This window comes from Pteronotus mesoamericanus, unplaced genomic scaffold (assembly GCF_021234165.1).
Source record: "Pteronotus mesoamericanus isolate MK-2021 breed Mesoamerican mustached bat unplaced genomic scaffold, CSHL_Meso_final contig_84, whole genome shotgun sequence".
NCBI classification, from domain to species: Eukaryota; Metazoa; Chordata; class Mammalia; order Chiroptera; family Mormoopidae; genus Pteronotus; species Pteronotus mesoamericanus.
The window spans coordinates 5,140,173-5,148,005 of record NW_026555267.1 but is presented as its reverse complement, the minus strand read 5'-3'; the positions used below and the strand labels follow the sequence as shown (position 1 = coordinate 5,148,005).

The 7,833-nt window shown below is 50.3% G+C and overlaps 1 long non-coding RNA gene across 1 annotated transcript; it reads left to right on the top strand.

Moving 5' to 3' along the window:
- Positions 1–228: 228 nt before the first annotated feature.
- On the top strand, positions 229–5,145 carry LOC129080160 (uncharacterized). The gene is made up of 3 exons (XR_008530159.1): positions 229–1,220; positions 1,381–1,535; positions 4,026–5,145. It is a non-coding gene; the product is annotated as an uncharacterized LOC129080160 (long non-coding RNA).
- Positions 5,146–7,833: the final 2,688 nt, after the last annotated feature.

Genomic DNA, 7,833 nt, shown 5'->3' with positions numbered 1-7,833 from the left:
ACAAACATTAGCTATGTTACTCAGAACAAGCTATTAAATGACCAGTAGTTACCTCAGAGGACTGCGGTGAGGATAAATGAGCTACTCCGTGGAAAAGTCCTCCCTAGCCTGGTATTTGGCTCCGAGACAGGTGTCCACTTACTGATACTTAAATTCATTGGGTTAACCTGTGCATGGCGACAGATAGCCACAAGGGGGCACCAAGAGCCAGGTGCAACGGTGAAGTCCTCCAGGGATTCGTGAGCTCATCCCAAACTAATTGGTAAACCAACCGGAAGTAGGTATCGTTCCAGGCAGCAGACGATGGAAGTTCAAGGCACGTCCTAAACATCGCCAGGTCTTTTTTCCAATCGGAAGCATAGCTTCACACCAGGAAGTAGGCTGCGATGAGGAATGCACAAGGTAGGGTTCTGTGTACAAGGCAGGGTTCTAGAAGCTGGGAGGATGCAGAGGTTCCCTGGAGGAACAGCAGAGGGAGTTTTTGTTTACTTGCTGACTACTCGCTGTGCCTTGAGGATACTGAAGAGCAGAAGGCATCGTCCTGCTCCTTTCGTTCTGACTGAAGAGGGCCCCAGAGGCTCGGCAGAGAACTTGACCTTTGTCCAGAGGCTGATAAAAAGTCAACAGGTATTACGAGCAGGGAGGAGGCAGCGGAGCGAGGAAGGCACTTGGCACGATTTGCTGGAGCGGAGCGCTGGCAGGGGAGTGCAAGTGGGGAATGCCCCTGGCAGTGCTGCAGCAGGGCCAGCGCGGGGCCAGACTTCGTTCAAGCAAAACCTCTTAATGACACGGAACTTTTAAGAGAGAAACGCCAGTAGCTAAGAGAAATAAAAATGAGGCTGTTGTGGCTGAAACAGGAGTATGGAAGCTGAGTCCTTAGCCACGGGGCCTCTTTCTCACCTTCTTACAATCCCCACAGTGATGAGTTGGCTAGTTTTTAAAAACCGAATCGGACGTTGGAAGCACCATGGGTGCACCTCTGCGCTGGAGGGGGCAATGCGGCCTCGAAAGGCCGGCTACAGGAACTGAATTCCAGAGCTGGGGCCTCAGGCGTAGTCTCCAGGACACGAGTTCCTGTCTGTGAACTGGGCCGGCTGCGTGGGCACGGGACAGCAGCTCAGTTAGTGCCCAATGCTGACATGTTCCCTGCCTGCCTGAGGAATGCGTGGTGCATCCGCGACGCCAGTGCGTGGGGCTGGCATCGCGGACGCCAGGAGGAGGTAGGAGCTACCAAGGGATACCACCTTGGAGGGTTTGCACAGAGCAGTGGAAATACAGGTCCAGGGAGGCTAAACAGACGGTGGTCAAACCTCTTGGCAAGTCGTTGAATACTTCGTGTTTTGAGTTTCTCATTTATAAAATAATGACATCTCTTTGCAGGTCTGGTGTGAAAGAAAGAAGCGCTCCACACACAAGAGACCCAGTAATTTGTTGGTTTCATTCTCAGAGCAATTTAGCACCTTTACTGCCAGATGGCGCCAGTGAGCAGCGCTGCCCTTTCCGAAGGCTTTTCTTTCCACCCTTTGGGGCGCTAGGTAATTATCTTCCTCCCTGTCATGCTCAGGCTGGCATTTAAATCCAGTTCTGCACACAGACTTTCTGGTTTTAATCCATCTGCTCCATGAAGAACTGTGAAACTCAGAAATACCTACTTCTAGCCAGACACCCATTTCTCCAACAGGATTTGTCAGTTGATAAGTCTTTGTGATGTATAACCAGGCAGTTGGGCCTTCAAAAGCAGTCAAACATTTAATTAGGAAAAAAAATTTTTTTGGTATGCTTATCTCTATTATAAGTCAGAGAAACTGGAAAGAGTGCAGAAATTGAAAGCCCAGGCCGTGTGGGTTTGAATCTCAGTAAACAGAGTAACCTTGGACAAATTATTGGGTCTTTTTGAACCTCATTTTTTCCGTCTGCAAAGAGGTTGTAATAATAGTAGCTGTTTCATAGGAACGTTCTGGGAATAAGTGAGATAATACATGCAGTGCACTCAGCGTAAAACCAGGTGTAGGAAGCACTTGCTAAATATAAGCAGTTCTGACTGTCCAGAGGAGCTTTGAAGTCAGGAGGACAGAGATTCGACTTTGAGCTCTTCAACTTCCACCTTGCCTGACCTTGAATAAGTTATGGAAAGTCTCTGAGCTTCACTTCCCTCAAAAGTTCCAAGATTACTATGGAAATTAGAGAGATGTTTATGGGATACCTTTTATTTTTTATTTGTCATGACCCATTGCAGATAGGATTTGAGTTTACCCACTCCCAACCAAAATGAGCCCAGTGACTTGCCTTTTAAATCAGGTAATAAAATCAGGATAAGAGAAAAACAGAGTGAGGAAAAATGTGGAAAAGCAAGGGATGAGATGAGGATCTTAGGTCACATTGCGAGAAGTCTGTAATTGCTAGCGATGGGTCACAAATCTGGCTTTGAGCCTCTCAGCATCCGAGGCAACGAAGAAGGGAAGTCTGGTTAGTTAACCGATTCCGAGTGCCAGGGAAAATGCAGAGGAGGGCCGCAGAAGAGACCCAGCTGTTTCTAGTTCTGAGGCTGAGGAGCCTGTATGTAGCACATGGTGCATACACAATGGATGTATAAATGGAAGTGTCCTCATCTGCAAGCGCAGAGGAAAGGGTACATCTAGGAATAGAAGCAACTTGGAAGAGGTAACTTTTGAGCGGAATGAAACTGCACGCAAACTTGCCAGGTGCCTGGAGGGCTGGAGCAAGAAGGGAGCCTGTCCCTCCGGGGCGAGCGTGGCAGTGTCTGCACCAACCCAGCCCCATCCATCATCAGCATGGTGACTTCAGAGCCAGGGACTCCCGTGGTTTGCATGGCGTGCAGGTGAAGCTCCCGTCGGATGGGAGGGCAGAGGGGCTTGCACAGCATGAGGAGCTGGAAGCAGAGGTGACCTGGGAGCTTGGACCTCACAGCTGCTTTGGTTTACCGGCTCTTCCTCCTGGACATCTGGTGTTGCATGACAATTCCCAGAGGGAAGTGAGCTGTCTTTTTGTGTGTGTGGTTTTGCTTTGTTCTGTTTCCTTGAGGACTCATCCTCATGGCTCTTGAAGGAAGACTGTGGACAAGATGGTTACAGGGAATATTCCTTTTTCTCCCCAGGTCTTCTCAGCCGTTACTACCTGTGCTGCAGGATTCTTTGACATAACTGATTGAGTGAGGGTGTTTAGGCTAGAAAAACCATAGCTAGGGAATTATGTTCTTACTCCTTTTCTTCCATACCACATTCTCTGCTCCTTTTTGCTCCTTCTTCCTGCTTCCTCCCTCTCCCTCTTCCTTCCCCGTCCCTCCAGTCCCTTCCCCCTCCCCTCCCCTCTCTCCCCTTTTCCCCCCTCTATCTCCCTCTCCCACACACAGTGGGATAAACCAGGCGAAGATCCACATTTCCTTTTGCTTTAGCCATCCAGAGGGGATAGGCTCCGAGGAGCATCCCAGTCCTTGCATCCCCTTGAGACTTTATCCTGAATAAACTTTTATGCAAAGACAGTGCTTTGCTGCTTCCGAGGTGTTTGTGGCCAGGAGGTTGAAAATGAACTAATTAGCGATTACAATTAGGCTTGGATTCCTGCACGCACACTTGGTACTATTTCCTTGTTCTCAGCAACAACTGAGCAGCTGAGTAGTCACTCACTCTCAGGACTTAAATACCCTCGGGGCTGCTCCATCACTACAGGGGGGTGGGGGAGTAGCTTATTATCTCTGCATCATCTGCTTTCTAAGAATTCTCTGCAGAGCCAGCTCCTGGTACGGTCCCCGATGGTTTTCTTTGCCCCCTCTGTGTACATTCGTGACAGAGGCCACCTCTTCGCCAGCCCTGCCCAGGCCTGGTGGAGGCACGACCGGACAAGAGTCAGGATGTCAGGGTTCCAGGTGTGACAATCAGACAAGTTGGGTGGCTTTGGATACATTACTTCTGTTTTCTGGTCCTTGATTTTCCCATCCATAAAAAAAAAAAAAAAAGAATTTGTATATTGAAAATAATTTTTTTATATGTGGATTTTTTTTTTCCTAGGGGAAGAGATCTGGTTGATTTATAAATTCTTACGCACCTCAGAGCAATTCTTTGGCTGTGTGTTTCCAGGAAGGTCATACATCGAACTGTCCAGCAAGTTTTCGCTGGCTGCCTGCTGTGTATCCGGTCCTTTGATATGGTCCAAGGATGCAAAAGGAAACAAGACAGTTTCCAAGGCTACCACTCTCCCGTGGGGGAGACGGACCCACAAACAAAGGGTTATGATGAGACGCCCGACATAGAAAGATGGAGACGCACACAGAGCATTGGAGGAACACGGAATGCCTGGAAGTGCTGGCAACGTTTCCTCTTTGCCTCCAGAGGGGACCTGAACTGGTGGACAGAGAGAGGGGGCTTCTGAGGGCTCCCGTTCTGGTTTGCAAAACAGACGGTGTGTTCCCGGCCAATAATTCCGAAGGCCGCAGGCTCCCACGGACCCTGTCCCTCCTGACTCCCTCCCTTGCCTCACGCTGCCAGCAAGCTTGTTGATGTTAAAGTGGAAATGGGCCTCCTCTTTCCTGGCAGTAACCCCTGCTGTGTAGTCCTCAGACCTCCTCCCTCTGGGCAGGAAGCCCCACACCCTGCAGGGGCCTCCAGGATCCCAGCAGCCCCTCTTCCTGCAACTCCTGGGCTCCCTCGGGCCCCGTCCATCCAGCACTCCAGGGGCATGAACCTTACAGACACACGGGCCTCCCTGAGCCGTTCCCGGTGACCTCACGGTCTGCCGGAAACACTGCGCAGTGGTACATCTATTTTTTAAAAAAAGATGAGCAGGAATAGGGATATCAGCACCTGGTGAGCCCGAGGGGAAACACTGCGGGAGGCCCGCGTTCTAGTCCCAGTTCCCTTACTTACCAGCTACATCCACGCCTTCCCACCGCGGTGGGACCCCCTGGTCCAGGCTGCCCTCCCTTCTGCCCTCAACTATTCCACCTCATTGTCCGGTGCGCCCCCTATAATTCACTCTCCACATGGCAGCCAGAGGGACCTTTTAGAAATGTAAATCGGAACATGCTGCTTCTCTATTAAAACTTGCACATATTTTCACTGCGCTGAGAATAAAATCCAGACTCCTCACCACGTCCTGTTACACCTTCCATGACCCGGCATCCGCCCACCCTGGACCCGCGCCTCCTCACCCTGTAGGCTCCCTGACCTTCTGTCTGTCTCGGTTCTGCCTCGGGGCCCATGCATTTGCTGATTGTTGTGGACGGGACTGCCCTCTACCCATTTAGGCCTGGCGCCTTCTTATGATTCAGATCTCAGCTTAAGAGGTACATTTGTGTGTGTGTGTCTGTGTGTGTGTGTGTGTGTGTGTGAAAAGTCTGCCTTGAGGATCTCATCTAAAATTTCCCCAACCCACCCCCATCCCAGCTGCTCTTCCTTTTACTCTTTTGTGGTGTTTATTATAACCAGAAATTATTGTTTATCTGTTTATTGTCTGTCTCCTCTTCCCCATGAATGAGACTTGTCTGTCCCATTCTCTCTTGTATTCTCAGCCTCTAGAATAAGGTATGGCTCATAAGAGATAATCAAATATTTGTGGAATGACAGAATGAGTAATGAGGGTAAAGTCATTTAATGTATTTGAGCCCCCAGTTCCCTGGCTATACGTCTGATCTTGGATGGTTGTAAGAAAGCTCTCTGAGGCAGATGTTACTTGACTTGAGGAAATAAAAAACCACATGAGTTAAATAATTTGCTTAAAATCATAATGGTGGCCTGGAAGTGTATCCCCCTAGAGATACCAATAAAAATTTAGGGGCAAAGAAACAGGGGAGAGGGATTCTCTCATTCTTCCAAATTTTAAATCCCTCCAAAATATAACCCATTCATTGGAACACGCTGCTACCTGTCTGGTTCATTCAGAAGCAAAATCTGTGGCCCAGACTCCGTCCAGTGGGTGATAGGCCACATTCCCACACGTAATTCTCCTGCATTGATTAATTCTGAGCACATGCACTACATTCAGCCATTCATTTATTTATCCATTGACCCACCACATGTGCACCCCTAACCTGAGAGGTGTCAGACGGCTCCTGATTTTTGCTAAGGTTCTATTCATCCCTGGTCCTCCCTAGAAGCACATGGTCCCTAATATGTTCTACTGGTCGAATTCTAATTCTTTAACCAAATAAGATAATGCATATAAAGTGCTTATCAGCCAGGGTTCTGGCACAGCGGAGACACTCAAAAAACGTTCGTGAGGATGGTGATGATGATGATGGCTGTGGGACCTGCACCTCCTTTCTCGGCCCGGCTGCCCAGAAGGGGAGGGAGATATTTCAAATGCCCTTGGCATTATTTTCCCCTTCCAGAGCCATCCTATTAATACATTCAGCACATATGACTATCATTGCCTTTTCCTAAATCCACAGCCTGTACCAGCAACTGAAAGTAATAAGCATAATTTAAATGCTGTGTCTTTCCTAATTAAAATCTATCCAGAAAGGGATGCCAGAGTTATTTTTGTCCATGTGGCAGAGGAAGTTCCATGATATTAATTCAGCCTTCTAAACAACGTCCACGGGGAGGTGTGTGTGCGTGTGATTACATGCATGTGTGCATTGCATGTAATGTACGTTTGGGGGATGCCACCAAGAATGCACAGTTGGCCCCGGGTTGTAGGATATGAGTTTTCAAAGGAAGCCATTGATGGAGCCACTGGAAATTGCCTCCGGAGGCGCCCCCAGCTGGAGTGCGCCTTGGTCCCTGCAGGTGGTTCCCAGGAAGCCCACCGGAAGGGCTTTTCCACTGGGAGGTGCCGGCCCAGCCCTGCCCGCGGCGGCTCACGTGCGCGGCGGCTCCTTGGAAACTGGTTGCCAGAGCAGCTGGGTCCACCCGGCTTCCCCAGGAGGACAGAACCACACGCGGGGCACCCTCTGCTCCCCCAGGTGCCTCTTTCCAGGACAACGACCCTGAGCAAACCACACAGGAAACCAGGTCCAGATAGAGAGGAGGAGACAGTGGGAAAACAAGGAGGAAGAGCAGGCAGGAAAACTAGGAAACACACATGGGTTTAAAAGGTTTAAGGGACAGTCTCTCCAAGGGCAGGCTTTGCTGCCCCGGGCAGGCGTTCGTCTGCAGAAGACAGCTGGCTGAACCGAGAAGACAGTGTGCGGCATGCTCTTCGTTTTCAGAGGCTCACCCGGCCCTGAGCCTCCACAGCAACTGCTAGTATTTTTGAAATACATCTCACTGTATTTCTCTTGTTGATAAAACTGTTTCTTTCCTGGCAGCCCTTCGGCCATATTGCCCCAGGGAAGGAGCAGAGAGGAAAGCGATGGATCCGGGAAGGAGGAAGACGAGCTGTTAAGGGAACTCAGCCCACGCCCAACAGGAATGGGGAAGAAAAGCATTTACAGGTCTGAGAAGGGGCCTCTGAAGAGACAGAAGACCGGGCAAGAAGTAGGAGATACGGGTATTTCTGCTCCCAAAATCAAGGTCAAGACCAGGGTTGCTGGGGTGGGAGAGGAAGGAAAGCAGGGGTTTAGGAGGCCCCAGGTAGGGAAATGGCGTAACTTACCCCTGGGAATGCAAATGTTTAGGCAGCCCTAGGCGGGCCCAGCACACACCAGCTTGGCTCCAGGGCTGCAGGTACCAGGGATGGGGAAGGCGTCCAGGTGAGGGGGCCGCCAGTGCGACTGGCGGGGACTTGCTGACTCCAGGTTGGTGCAGGGAACACACATGAGAGCTCCTGGGGCCCCAGGGAGATGCAGAAGCTGGAAGAAGATTCGCGTGGCTGCAGGAAGAGGGGACTCCCCTCTGGAGGCCAAGTCGGGGATCACACACAAAGCTCCGGAGGACG